Raw genomic sequence first — 16,143 nt, 5'->3', positions numbered from 1 at the left:
TGGAACAAAATGTGTTCAGATTCACGTTTGCAGAAGGAAGCCCCTCTGAGCTGGAGCCTTCTGATAAGAGAAGGATGGCTGGAGATGAATTTGGAGACATGAGCTGGGGCTCATTGAGGCAGGGCCATGCAGACAGTGGGAAAGAACTGGATTCTTAGTGAAATGGAAAGCCACTAACAGGGTAAAATGAGGATAGTGACATGGTCGTATTTATGTTTAAAAAAAAAAAATTAGGATTTCAGTGAATGAACTGAGGCAATTGCAGGTGGAAGGAGAGGGGAAGGAAAGCCCAGAAAAGATGCTATTACACTATTTTCAAGAAAGACATAATGATGGCCTAGGTTAGGAGAGTGACAGTAAGTATGGGCAGAAGTGTGAATAAACTGAAAGTGTATTTTGCAACTAGAAGCTCTAGGACTTACTGGGAGATTAGATATGGAGATGAGGGAAACGGAGCAGTCATAGGTTTCCAGTTTAACCAACTGAATAGACATTGGTGGCATAGACTGAGATGGCTTAGGCTTTGAAAGGTTACAGGCAATGAAACCAACCTAGGGGAGGGTCCAGGGAGAGGCACTCACAAAGGAGACCCAGAAATGCCAGAAATAGGAAAGTATAGATCAGGGAGGTGACGAGAAGGAAGCATTTCAAGAAGGAACACCTAACTTTTCCTTTCGATTCCCACCAGAGGTGTATTTTCCAATATGATTAGTGTTAAATCATTGGTCTTTCCATCTCTGATATGATTCAATTATTTATTATAAATTAATGTGCCTTAGTCCAGCAACAATAAGCACTGCTCTTCATTACGCCATTAAAAAAATCATTTAAAAATATCTTTACTATGACTTTATTACTCAGATTATATTAAGCATAAGGGTATCACAGCAACTGAAATTTGCTTGAAAACATATAAGTAATTACTCAAAAGAAAGCCAATAAGACTTACTGTCATCCTCCACATTTAAAAAACCATACACAATCCACATATACCACACATACAAAATAGATATGCACTAAAGTCTGCCAAGTTTATTGTGGTAAGGTAATATGGAGAGAAGGCCACATTATCTGTTTTAAAAAATGTGAATATCTGAATATCTTAAGAACCTGGATTCCTCCTCACTTCTCAGACCAACTGGCAATCAAAATAAGACTGCCATCTTTGGAGTGAGAAGGATTCCTCAGAGTGGAGGAAATACAACATTAGCAACCTGACCGGATGATCCCTACAAGAAACTTGTTTAACAGATTTGATTCTCATACCAAGTTACTGCAGATAAAAAACCAGTAAGCAGAAAGGGGCAACAGAGAACTTGAAAGTGACTCAATACTAATAATAGGTTGACTCACTCAACATTGTATAAGCCTCATTACCTCCCCTTCATTTACTTCCTAAGCCGAGTATTGTATTGCAAATGACACCATTCAGAGAAATAACTACACCACGAGGGTCATTCAGATTTCTGTACCAAATATAGTGCAGTATTTTCAAGTTCTATTGGAAAAAAAAAAAGCTTTCTTCATGATTAGTAAATGAATACCTCATTTCACAGGAGACTCTTGAAGTTAGTATGATATTTATTATGTATTCTTTACTTTCACGGATAATTTTAGCCATTAAACCCAGCTTCTTAGCGACTTTAAATTCTCTTGACAACATGGTAGGGAGTAAATACATAAGTAAATAGTATTTTTTTAATTATAATTTTAATCTCCTTTTTTGGGAAATGATGACATTCTAAGCTACCTGTTTATCCATACTCAGTTCATACAACATGGAATTCTGCCTAAATTCATGGAACCAGACGCTCCATTGCTAACTTATACTAAATTTGGCGTATAGTTTTCTTATCCTCTCTGTCATGGTCCCCCATCATACTTCTAGCAAAATCCAAATGCATTTCTTATTACTACATTTAATCACCAACATTTTCTTGTATCATTCCTTTAACTAAAGTGTTAGCCTTCAGTTACCTCTGTCTTAAATTGGTATGACCTTTACTCCCCATCTAGTATCAAATGGTCTCAGGAGATGTTATTTCAGCAAGTTATTCTTAACTCATCCCTCATCTTGTCATAGCATAAATCTACTATGAATCAAAACTTTGCCTCACTAATGCCAACATTGAATCCCCTTTGAGGCTTACTTCCCAATTCAGTGGGTGAACTCCAAATTTCTTGTCTTCTATTTCTTTACCGGCTGCTACTTTTCTTTCAGAAAAACTTATTTATCATGCCCTTCCTTATTATAGTAGTACCAGTAAGGTTTCTATTAAGATTGTCAGAGTACTTCTAAGTTCCAATCTTCTCCACCCACACTGGGGCATCAGAATCAATTGAGAAGATTTTTTTAAAGATACCCAGTATCCAACCCAACGCCTGGGCCAGGTGTCAAGGTATGTACCGTCATATACATGACATAGAATGTGAAATACATTTTAATTACCTGTTCACATGTAAAAATACTTTGGATTTTGTTCAACCTAAACTTTTATACATAGTTTCCCAATTTTTTTTCTGCCCAGTTTTAAAGTTTCTGTTCACTTTAAGGAAAAATTAATTAACAAAATATGGCATATTCAAGTATTGTCCATCCAAAATAACATTTTAGAAGATATAAACAATGTGACCCTTTATTTTGAAGGTAAGTTTGCAAAACTGTAAATACCAAACTTTAAAAATAAAACAATTGCACACACAGAGAACAAGAAACTTCTCAATTATGACTTTGCATGGAGTCAAAGCAAACAGACAGAGGTTACTAGGATATTTTATTCTCTGAAACACTGTCTTTCCTTTGCTTATATATATAATATCAGTCTACTAATTTTCCTTATCTCTCCTTCCCCTTCCTGTCCCCTCTCCCACCTCCTCCTTCCTCTCCCGTTCTCCATCTCCCTCCCCATTCTCCTTGTCTCCCCTCTTCCCTCCCCCTTTCCCCCCTCCCTCTTAGACCCTGACTCTGTTGTTTCCTCTCAGTCTCCTTACTAGCTTCTCCTTCTTGTCAACCCATTTAACATATAGTTCCTGAGGCTCTATGCTAAGCCTTTTCTTTCTCTCTCTTTTAATTTAACATATTCTCCACAGATAAACTTGCTAAAACTACTATCTATATGCTGACCATACCTAAATCTGTATCTAGAGCTCCAGCTGAAAGTCTTCTTGCCTACAGAGGTACCTCAAACTCATCGTGGTCACATGGAACGCATCTTCATTCTGAACAAACCTGCTTCTCCTCTGGACGTCTGAACCTCAACCACTCACATCACCATCCACCCAGTTGCTCAAAATAGAAGTCTAGAGGTCATCTTGATGTCATCCTCTCCCTCACACTCCATAAGCAGTCACCAAGACCCCACTGATCAGGTCTATCTCTTAAATTTTTCTTGAATCTATCCACTTCTAGTCATATTCATGCCATTTTTAGTTTAAGGTATCTTCATCTATCATCTCCACTTCAGAATTGATTTAGAGACTTCTTAATACCCAAATTGGCCCCTTGCATCCATACTTAACCTCTTCTACACAGTCCTTTCTACACATTATGGTGAATTTTAAAAACAAAAACAAAACACAAAAGTCTGTATGTGAAAACTGTGAAATCCAAATAAGTCCATACTTGAGTTAATAACATTGTACAAACAGAAATTTCTGGGTTTTTACACTGTACTATGGCCATGTAACATATTATCACTGGGGGAAACTGAGGAAATGTACATGAATACCCTCCATACTCTTTTTGCAAATTCTTGTAAGTCTTAAACTATTTCAAAATAAAAAGTTATTAAAAATACAACTCTGATTATATTCTCTGAAGTCTGGCCTACCCCTTCTTAAAGCTCTTTAATAACTTTCCTTAAATAAGACCAACGTCTTGACACTGACTTTCAAACACCCTGAAGTTCTTGTCTACCTCCTACTCCATTCTCCTTTTTCAACTTGTAGTACAACCGCATTAGTCTTTTTTTAATTTCTCAAAAGGAACACTCTCTATTGCTTTAAGAATTACAAATAAGCTGTTCCCTCTGCTTAAAGCAGTTTCCTCAAATCATTTCTGGGCTTATTATCTGCCTCTTCTTCAGATTTCTACTAAATGTCCATTCATCAGGAAGTTTTCCCCAGCTGGTCTCTACTAATCCATTTCCTTAGACTAAATGAATTCACCCTCTTTTAGGTTCCCATTGCACCCTTTACTTCTCTATTTGTAAAATTCATCATGCTTGAATTTTCTTGTTCAGTATCTCTCCTCACCCCAGTAGTCCATAAACCCAATATGGACAGGGAATTAATATCCAGCAAGAAAATACTTGTTAAGGAAATGAATGAATGAATTTTTTAAATTGCTGCTAAAAACCAAATTCTTCATCAATTTATTCATTCAAAAAGAGTTTCTATACATTGGTATACTGAGTTATATTCTACTTTTCTATAATTAGTAATACTTTTTAATGATAGCTTATGAACCAAGATTTGGGGATGATAGTATACCAAATATTGCAGACTCTAGGGGAAATGGTATGTCATTCCAGATGTCAAATAAGACCTTAGTGTAGTTCAGATATATAACTATGATGGTATTTAAATATCTAATAAAGGAAAGTAATTAAAATATATATTTCTGTTCTAGAAATAGCTCCACGGGAAGTGTAGAGCTATTCACACCCAATTAAGTATATGACAAAAAAAGGAACTACAGGAGGCTGGCATTCACTATTATTTTCTCCACTTGTTTCTTGACATATGTGCTCAACTTTCTACATTTCCAGGCAATTTACAGTAACACAGAGTACTCAGTATCCTTGTAAAGCATTTTCAAGTCTACTGTATGTCACAATGAATACTACATTATTCCAAGAATCAAAATATTTCCAAGTACAAGAAATCATCATGTAGAGATTCAACCCCTGGTTTTAAAAACGAGGATGCTGACAAGATCAGAGTGAATTGATGCGACAACCAGGATCAGAATACAAGTTGCTTGGAATCTAAGTGACAAAGCTCTGCCCACGTTTGAATACAGGTTTTAGAATTTTCAATAAGTGTATCAATTTGTAAATATTTCCACCTAGAATATTAAACCCTCAGCTCTTTTTTTTATCGATGTCTTTAAAAGTACAGATAATTGTTATATCTATAAGCAATGCGAATACAATTTAGATTTTTGATAATGGCAGATATCAGAAACAATTGAGTCACATTAAAATTCTGAATTCAGTTTTGAGATCATTAAGGCTCTATGATTTTTTAGTTCTTAAGTTTTGTTTTCTTATGAGTTCACTTTAAATTACAGTCTAAATGAGGGAGCAGGGTGATGAAAGTCACAGAAAGCTTTATTATCAAGACTCAGGAATGAATTCATTACAAAGAGCTATGACATGGTTGATTTTGGGGGAGAGGGGGAAAATTCAAGTTAACGCTCTACTAGTGTGCTGTCTCTCTCGTTAGTACCTGTACTATTTACCATTTTAATGCTTATCTTACCTACCCTTTTATGCAATAGATACTTTTAGCTGTGAATTATTGTTCATCAAAATTTACATGAGTGAGATTTAATATCCTCCCTTTGATATTAAAATCATATGTAAAAGCTTGTAGGGGATAAGTAAATAAAGAACTAGGCCATCTCTTTCTCATATTAGCTATGCTAAGGTATTAGAAAACAAAGCTCTCCACACTCTTGTCCAGAAAGCCAGGCAGCCAATATTAGCATGGCAGCAGCCCAGAGAATGGTTATAGAAAGATCTGGGTTTGAGTCTCTTTTCTGCTATTTCCTCACTTTTCTTGGCCATCACTGCATAACCTGAGTGAGACTCGGTTATCCCATCTGTAATAGTGAGCATTACGAGAACAGCTATTTCTAGGATCATTGTGAAGATACCACTACAGTAACTAGGATAATAATTCAGGTATCTGGAAATCATTAATGCAAACCTGATAACAGTCATCATTGAAATGCAGCAGTCGTGGATGAAGAGCAGAAAGGGGAAAGGTGCCTACTTTGCAATAGTGGCACAGTCAGGTATGCCAGTCTCCTGGGAAGGCCCTGGGGTTATAACTGGTATGTGTGGCTAGAGGGCTTGGTGCAAACAAGCTTGCAAGATTGGTGATAGCAGAACAAGCAGATCCTCTCTAGGCAGTTAAGAACTTTTGTACTCTACCCCCACCTCTGTGGATTTCTCTTGGGAAAAGATTTGGATTTATCCATATAAAAGAGGGATAACTGTGGGCACTTCTAATCATCCACTCTTCTATTATACATCTCAAATTTCCTTGTAAGATTCATCTGGACAGGCTAAAATGCAGACATGGAAGCTCCAGCCCAGAAACTGGGATTCAGTAGATCTGGGCTTGTATCCAGCTAGTATCTGCCTTTTTACCAAGTACCTTAAATTATATCTCCATGTGTGGAGAAACACTTTTCTAGATTGTCTATACTCTGTCTCTGTATAAAATCAGATTAGCAGAGAGTTCTGTCTCTCACAGAATTATTCCAGCTTCCCCAATAAGATGTCTTCAAAAAACTACATATTAGTAATAAAAAAAACCTTGAACTTTTAGGAAGGGTTGACATGAAAATCAGCCTTATGATGACAACTTTTGTAACATGTCAGATGTTGACTATGTTATGTTTTATAATGTCTCTTTTATTAAGATTATTAAATAGATGTATTTTATTATAAATTGCCTTAACATTTTAATTTGAAAGTAAATGGGATGTAAGTAAATGGGATATATTTAAATTACATATTTTTATGTATTCGAATTATGTATATATCAAAATACATAAAATAATATATAATGTGTATCTATTATGTATATGTACATACATATATATTACTTGACACGTCTCAAGTCATTCTGCCAGCTGAAAACCAGGAGCTGCTTTAGGGCGAGTAGCCTCAGGCAGACGTCAGCAGGTTAGCGATGTGGCCCAATCAGATCCAAACCGAGATGAACAAAATGGAAACGGTGGGGGTTTTGCCCTCAATTTTAGAAGGAACTAGTTCTAATATTTCCTTATGCAAGAGTGCTTCAGTTCAATTTTTTTTAACCTCAAATCGATACATGAATTTTACCAAGAATTTTTATTTCTGTTTATTTCTTGGGCTAAGGGAGACAGTAGTGAAATGCATCATTTTAAGCTAAATAAAATAGCCAGTTATTACACATTTGATTGTGCAATCATTTCTTGAGAAAACTTACTACAGACAAAATTTACTTAAGGCATGATTCTCACAAAAATTCCACCAGATATGCCCATCTGCCCATCCCAACACACACACACAGAAGTATTTCAGCCTTTTAAGAAAGCTTGCACAGTGGGAGAGTTTCTAAATACTTAGTTGAACCTTTCTTACCTAGTAGGTGCTCCATGAAACTTGTTTGAATGAAAAAGGCGTGAGCAACCATATATTATGAACAGTAACTAGGAGACTGAAAATTTGGTCTTGTAATATACATTTTAAAACAAATAAACAGTACCCTATCATTTCACTTCCATCTTCCACTTTAATAAGTTAAACAAACCAAAAGTTGCATGAACCATGATTTATATATCAATTCTATCACAAATAGAGAAGTCACTTGTAGTACTGTCATGTGCAGTTGGTTGTATGGACTTTTACATATGGAAAGATTTTAGAGCTTTGATGGAAGAAAAAGAAATAAAACTTCAAGAAAGAGCACTTTCACATATCGCAGAACAAGAAATGCAATTAACTTTTTTTCCATATATTATCCACTCAATTTCCTGGTTAATCATTGAAATATAAAAGGCTAAATAGTGATAAATTGGACATACATTCTACTTAAGGAAATAAAACTGTAGAGAGTACAAATGATTTTGATTAAATTCCAAATATCTGTCATATACCATTTTAACCAATAAATAGTCAAAGCATTTAATCCTTTTGGGGGACAATTAAAGTTTTGCTAGATTTTTCTAGCCTCTGAAACACTTAGATAGCATGTTTTTTTGTTCATTTCTTTTTCTTTACAATGTTAACCTCTTTTAGACTTCTTGATCTTCAAGCATAAAATGATATCTTCAAGTACAACTAGAAGTATCCAGAATTATTTCATATCTGAATTAACCTTTCAAACAAATAAATGAAGCATCTTTTCGTAAAGTTCATTCTTCTTTAACATTATGAAGAAGGTTCAGAATTTTTCCCTAATAAAGAGTTGATCTCTTACTTTTCCTAAAATAACAATGAAATAATGTTTTCTTTCCATAAAAAACAAAGAGGCAGGATCATTTTAAAGATTTTGGAATAAAGTAAGTGTAAACAAGCTATAAATGGGTATGATGGACTGTCTCAACCATGCACTTTTCTTTGAGAACCGTGCACAGAAACTTAAAGAATGCCATTTTTATAAATACACAACTCATTCCTCATATCCCAAGTGTCAGCACAGGAAAGAGAAAGGAGACATCTTATCCCTGCACTAGAGATCCTACAGGCTAGAGGGCAAGACTCTCATGTAATGTTTCCAATGATTGCAAAACTGTGGATCCATGGATTCTATTTGACTCATAGTTATATTTGGCCTGCAATAGCATTTGAAAAGAAAGAAATAAACAGGAGGTGATGAGAAAAATATTAGGCAATGCTTTAAAGTCATGTATTTCACATGAAAAAAACAAACAAACTAGATTTCCTGCTTTTCTTGAAAAATGAATATGTTTGACATCAATGGGCCCCTTTTCTAACAAGTCATGGGTCACCTGAAACTGATTCTGAACTACTTCTTTTGGTTGGGCATTTGTTCTCTAATTCATTCCAGTTTCCCAACCTGTCTACTTGATTGATTTGTAGATCCTACTTGCCCCAGTAGGCATCTAAGTAAACCACATTTCTGCAAGATGTGTTAAGTGCTATGCCTGGGATACTATGGGGGTGAGAGCCCCCTGTGACAACGGAGCTCACTTCTGGCTACAAATATAGTCACTTGCTAAGCTTTGAAAAAAATAATAACTCCTGGGCCCTAGCCCAGACCAATCAAATCAGAAAATCAGAATCTCTGGCAGAGGGACTCAGGCATTAGTATTTTTAATGTTCTCTAGGTGATTCCAATATGATCCACAGTTGAAAACCCCTGGTTTAGAGCAAGAGCCTTCAGATTTTGGCTCACATCTCACCTAAAATGCTTTTTTAAACTATATGCCTCAATTTGTATTTTTAAATTGGTATCCAAAATTTTTCATCATACATTTAAAAAGTTGTAATGGAGGTACTTTCTTCAAAAGAGTTAATAAGAACATCTTAAAATAAACTGTTATATCACTCTCTTATTGCACACTATTATCCATTTTTAGAAGTGCATGATCAATTCTTAAACTACAGAAATTATCTCTCACTCCTTTTTCTTCTTAATGAAAATATAATTCTATTCTAATTCTTCAATAGAATGACAAATATTTTTATGCTTGCCAGTATTTTGTTGAAAACTTTTTCACACATATTCTCAGGCAGGTCAGCTTTAGTAAAGAATATATATATATATATATATATATATATATATATATATATATATATATATATATATAAATTGCAAATTCTGAAAATACATATGGAATTTGAGACTCTGCTTTCTTTACATATATCCATGCTCTTGTATCTTTCGTTTTAGCCTGGTTTCTCCCAGAAAACAGAGACTGAGAAAACAGCTTACATGACAGGAAATTTTTAAGGGAATTGGTCCCAAGAAACAGGAGAAGGAAGAGATAAGAAGAGAAGGAAAGAGAGCCAATTCTGGCAGTGACTGATTTAATAACTGCAGTGGGCAACTGGGGCTTAATGCCAGTGGGGAACCTCCACAGAGCCCTGTAAAATGTGCCTTAGCCTTGTCTGTGGGAAACACAGAAGGTTAAGAATATTTGTATAATGGTATCGATCTCCCATTGGTCTAGAGTTCCCCATCATTACCAGTAACTCTCATCCACTTCAGGTTCACACACACATACACCTCAGAAGCGGGGTGTGGTAGAGAAAAAGAGAGGTGAGGGATAGCTGAGGCATGGTGCTATCAGGTGACACCTGTCTGTGCACAGTTGGTTGTGGCAACAATGGCTAACAGTTAAATAGGTGGGCTGATATCATGTGAAGATGGGCACAAGAGATGTCTAATGTTCTCTTGTAAAATCTTTGAGTTTCCTCACTGTGTTACAACTGATGATCAATAATACAGGAGAGCCAGGGAAAACTCCTTTAAGGAGCTAATCCTGGATATAAACCTTCAAAAGAAGTAAGGCATTGCCATCAAAGTGGAGAAAGGTTGTTTCAGACAAAGGGCATAACAGGAGCTAAGGTATAGGACATCAAATAGAATGAGATATACAGTTTGCTAGTGAAATTGTGCATCAAGAGACAATGGAGAGAGATTCAGGAACTAAGCCATGTTGGACTTTTAATGTCATGCTAAGGAACGTTCTCTTTATCATGAAGGCTATGGAGAGGCACTGGGGCCTTTTAGGTGGTGGTGGCGGTGGGAAGGTCTCACAGTCAAAGAAAGATAATTTGTCATCAAATGATTAAGGCCTGGACCACAATTGAGTCTATAATGATGGAGAGTGGAGAGGATACTGGAGAAATATTAGAAAGGGAATTCATAGAAGTCCCTAATAGACAAATGCGGCAGAAGAAAGAAGAGGTTTAGGATGACTCACAGGCTTCTGACTTGGACAATTGGGCTGATGACTAAGTAGTGTAAACAGAAGCAGTGATTTACTGAAGTTTTAAACAATCCAGGTTCCTAATTTTCCAGTTGTTTCCTATGAGTCAGACCATCTAAGCAAAACCATGAGAATGAGGTCAACTCATGAAGGTCCATCTTAGAAATCCCCTCTTTGAAGTCTTTCCTACTTCAACCCAAAGAGGTGGGGTCTCTCCATACTCCACACCAGGTAGGGGAAATTACAGTGTCTTTAGAAAGGCTTATATTTTGATGTTCCTAGGAGCCCTATTCACATAGAACACGATGTGACTGGAGTTTCTCAGAGTTAGGTGGCCCTTCCTTCAGAACAAGGGCAGCCATCACAAATGAGTAAGTACAATCCAGGTGAAAGTGAATGGAGATTGATGGGGATTCAGGAAACTTAGCTACTAAAGAGGCACTGAATTCTAAATTTTCAAAATGCATTTCTGGCAAAATAAAATATATGTAAGTTTCAAATATGGTTTGTAGATGTCCCTTTGCCTCATTAGCAAGTATAAATCCATGAAGACCTTCTGAGGCTCTCTCCTAGCCTACTTGCCTGACGCTGTCACCTGACCCTACCTTAGAACATAACCATGAGTGAAAGCGATTTCTCACTCAATTAGACTTCCAGGCTTTTGCAGGCAGATATTTAAGCATATTCTTTCTTATATTTGCTGCTGTGTTTTCCTGCTTTGAAAAACTTTGAGGCAGTGGTAAAGATAATGGGACGATGCTTATGAAAATACGTCAAAATCCCGAGAGTGCTTACAAATGTGCAATGTCATCATCGTCGTCGTCATCGTCATCATCACTATGAAATCTACTGAAAAATTCTCTAAGACTCTATCTACTCCAGATAGCCAAAAAGGAAGAGTAGGAGTCATATTAAAACTTGGAAGTCAAGATGGCTTCTTGTAGGCCATCATTACCAGCAACTAAAAGTGACTCTCATTAAAATATATTTTTATTATACTAGCATGAGCTCACATCAAATTAAAGCCTTTGCTGTTAAATCAATGTCTACTAGCACTAAGCTTGAGACATGAATACTGAACGTTTACGCTTCTTTTTTACATAGTCTTATTGCTATTTTTTAAATAAGCAATAAAAGCTAATTTCTAATTACCATGTATTTAATTTCAATTGTGGCAAATGTAACATATTCCCATGGCAATTAAAAGTAAGATTTTACATAAAGCTGTTTATCAACACCTTAGAAAAGTAGATGCATTTGATGTGTAATTCTTTGTTCCCAACTGTAAGTGTAGACAGATAGTAGGCATTTCAGCTTGGACTCTTCAGCTAAGGGGTCATGTTATTGCCATGACTTTTCCGTATTGCTTATTTTTTCCCTTACTTTGCAGACTAGGAGTTAAAAGCTTAAACAGCATTAGTTTCCCAAAGCAAATCCACAAATGTAAGATAGATGCAGTAACTTATGACAGCAGACAGTAAATGTACTTTCAGATTATTTGAATGTCCCACGTAAAGATACTGATAAAAATAACTAACTTAGTTTTGAAATATTAGGATAGCTTTTGGTTTCCATGCAAACAAAGTGAAAACAGGTACTTATGTAATTCTAGGTTTACATAAGTTACAAAATTAAATTTGACAGGGAATTGATATCCATACTCATAATTTGCACCACTATTTTTTAAGAATCATATTTTTTCAGAATCACATTTTTTTTCCATTTTTAAAAGCAAAGAAAAATTGTAATGCCAATATTTTAAAACTTATATGGAGAATGTGTAAGTCAACTCATAGGCTTGGTATAGAAATTAAATGGATTAAAATACTTAAAATACTTAGAATATTGGGGTCAGATATAAACTCAGTGGAGAGCTTCTTTGTGACAGAACTAAGATGAGACAGTAATAGGCTGCTTTTCAGTAGTTCTGTCCAAGAGGTGAAAGACAGCAATGATACACAAACTAGATTGCTCACTAAACAGCAACTTAGTTCTTTAACAAAGCCTTTGGGGAGTTTCCCTGTTTTTTTCTGTCAGCAAACAAGAAGATTATAGGACAATCAGGGTTCAAGTCCTAATATTTTGATAGGTTGAAGTTATACCGTCATTAATATAAAAACAAATTTCATACATAAAAATCTTCATATATGACTGCTCTCAGACATAAACTTTCTCTATGATCGTTTACAGTTAGGACAGAACTACAAATTGGTAAATAAGAACAAAGTCTTTAGGGATCAAAAGTATGAGGGCTATCTATGCTATCAAGGCCCACCCCAAAAAACATGAGTCAACTTTCTTAAAGCCTCATTCTTCTCAATATGAACAGGCAATCAAGGGTCACTTCTACAATAGGAAAGCAAAACACACACACACACACACACACACAGCATTTCAGGGAGAGCAAAATTACCTAGAATAATATTAATGATAAGAATCATAATGACATAAAATTTGCATCCACAGAGGAGAGAGTCAAGAGGATATTGCATCGACAAAAATCTAAGAGAATACAATGAAGAAAGGATAATCAGAGAACGAGAAGGAGTTCTTGGCAATTAAATATTGGCAGTCAAGCTTCTGATTAAAATGAGTAGACTGACACCATATTATGTTTCTGTTTGGGATTGGGATGGAAAAAAGCATGCAAGGAGATACTGTTCTTCATTGCAAGTTCTTCTGTTCTTACTGATTTTTTTGAACCATATGTATATGGATAAAAATAATAAGATTTGTTTTTAAAGAACAAAGTTACACATTGGTATAGAGTTTTATGATTTCCCACAACTGACTTCAATCATTGATTGAATGAGTTTTTGGAAGTGTCAGTGGCCTTCAGCTAAAGATCACTAGCTCCGGTTTTATGACTTGGGTGTCTTACTCATTGTCGGAAGGGAGTATTCACACCTGGGGAACTGTGAGGCATCTCAGTAAGCGGGTGTTAGAAGGAACTTAAAATAGGATTTGGGCTTTCCTTGGATAATTTTGAGGAGATTCTAAGGAAGTGAAGGTTCATTCTAGATTGGGTATTGTCAGAAAGCAGGGGCAATTCCATGACTGGAAATCTCAATAAATCTTATCTACACACTAGAGCAAGCCTAAAGTTGCAATTGGTAAAGAAGCCAGTCACACATTTAGTGAGAGAGGGAAATGTCTGTTGTTTTGTTGCTTTCACAGTGGCCCAATCTGAAATAGATAATCTATGAGATGGTTTATATCCAACAGGAGAACCACATGGCTTAGTTTTAAAGTGTGAGATCAGTTTGTAAGAACTCTGAAGTCTAGCTATGAGTGTCAGTTCCTGGAAGTCATAGGCTGTTTTTTCCTTTTCTTTTCTTTTTTCTTTTCTTTCTTAAAAGTAAACCAAGAAGAATACATCAATAATTATTATCTATAACGTGTAGTTTTGATTTATATTAATTAGGTTATTATATGTTGGTTTCCCCTCAAGAAATGATTATTTCCTTGGAGATTAGAGACTGAATATTAATTATATGTGTATACGCATAAGAGTCACCACAGATCAAGGTTTTCTCTCTTCCCAAAGAGGTTAAGGAACTTGCCTAACATCACCTGTCATCTGACAAAGTCGGGGTAAGAAGTGGTGTTTGAACACAAGCCTCTTGGTGCTATGCTGAAATCATCTACAAGTAACACCCCAATAAGATGAATGCCTCCCTAGTTTGTGGGAGAAAGTCGTGCTGCATAATTTCAATTTGTTCTACTATATGCCATTCACACAGCTTTTGCCCTTTGCTATACATGTGCAAAGATAGGGCTCTAAAGATTTGATCCTATGGCTTTAGACCATAGGGACTCCTAGAGAAGATCAAAGCATGAATTGCCAAGTGCCATCCTTATTTGACGGGAAGCAGCTTGTTCTTGGGCGAGGGCAATATATGTTTCTAAAGTTCCTGCCAAAATATTTAGTGGGAAGATGAGGAAGAGAGATGGCCATGAAGAGGGCGTACTTTTGAGGCTAGTGCCAGCTGTCACCATCATGGAATAAGTACAGTAAGTATAGCCATTCAGTTATTACTTATGTCACCCATTAAAGGTACCAGTCAGAAAGTTAATGGAGTACATGGTTATGTAAGACCATTCATGAATCCAATGAACATTTAGTGGTACCCGTTGTAGATGTTGTGCCAATAAGTGATGAGATTTGCAAATAAATATCCCTATCGTGTCACATTACTTGTGTTCTTATCACAGTTGTCACTCACTAGCTAAGCAGCCTTGGGAAAATTACTTAAAATTTCAAATTCTCAAATTTTATCATTTATAAAATGGAGGAAAAATAATACCTTCTGCAGAAAGTTGTTGTGAGGATTGAGGTGAGGCATAAAATATTCTCAGCTTTCAGTGTAGCACTCAGTGAATGTTATCTATTATTCTTTGTAATGAATTTCCTCACTACTGTAGTTATTTAATTAGAGATGGTTTGAATGTGTCCCTAACAATGTAGAATGTGGAGACAGAACAATTCAGGGGCCCCAAGTTACGATTAAATCTATCAGCAAAATGGCATATACTGTATTTGCCATGTATAATGTGCACTTTTTTGCCCAAATTTGTGAGGGGAAAATAAGGATATGCATGGGTAGTACTAACTCTGTATCTATATAAATGTTTAATTCTTTTACTTATGCTTAGAGTTAAAAGTATGACTCTAGAAATCAATAATGACATCTATATGCAAAACAATGAAATGAGATAATAGGTTTTGTTGAACTTACGACAAACTTGCAATGAAAGTAATTTTGGCCAACGATTCAAAGAAATGAAACAAGAGCGACGTATTGTTGTCCACAAACGAAGTGACTCTGACTTGATAAGATAGGTGACGCCAACTTTATTACCACAGGGTGAACAGCGTGACATTTCTCTTTGTACACTTTAGGCAGGAGCCAGCAATCTAGCTGATAATTTTCCAAAATTATTAGAAAATCGCTTTAAAAACTAAAACAAAAGGTATTGTTCCCTGAAAGTTTGGGCCAAAAATGTGGATGCACATTATACACAGGAGCATACATGGGAAAATACAGTAATAATTACCTCCATCAAAGATCATTTTCAACCATTAAACAACAATTATTTATGCCCATGAAAGGCAGAACAATGGCTCCCCAAAGATGTCCAGTTTATAATCCCTGGAACCTATATAGTACTTTATGTGGCATAAAGGACTTGCAGATGTTCTTAAGGGTATGGATCGTGAGATGGAAGATTACTTTGGATTATCTAGATGGGTTCAGTGTAATCACAAGTGTCATAATCAAGACAACCAGAGGAGAAAAGACTGGATGGGCCATTGCTGGCTTTGAAAATGGAAGACAGTCAAGAGCTAGCGATTGTGGGCAGTCTCCAGAAGCTACTAGAAAAGACAGGAAACGAAGAAATTCTCCCTTAGAACTTTCAGAAAGGAACCCAGCTCTACGGACTCCTTCATGTTAGCCCAGTGA

General features: G+C 36.0%; 1 protein-coding gene across 2 annotated transcripts in view; it reads right to left on the bottom strand.

The window, feature by feature from the left end:
• PRKG1 (protein kinase cGMP-dependent 1) overlaps positions 1-16,143 on the bottom strand; it is a 1,124,480-nt gene that overhangs the window by 982,453 nt on the left and 125,884 nt on the right. The gene's annotated exons all lie outside the window — the stretch shown is intronic.

The sequence above is a fragment of the Rhinolophus ferrumequinum genome, chromosome 16, assembly GCF_004115265.2.
Source record: "Rhinolophus ferrumequinum isolate MPI-CBG mRhiFer1 chromosome 16, mRhiFer1_v1.p, whole genome shotgun sequence".
Classification (NCBI taxonomy): Eukaryota; Metazoa; Chordata; class Mammalia; order Chiroptera; family Rhinolophidae; genus Rhinolophus; species Rhinolophus ferrumequinum.
The sequence above is the reverse complement of the archived record's forward strand: the minus strand, read 5'-3'. Positions and strand labels throughout refer to the sequence as shown.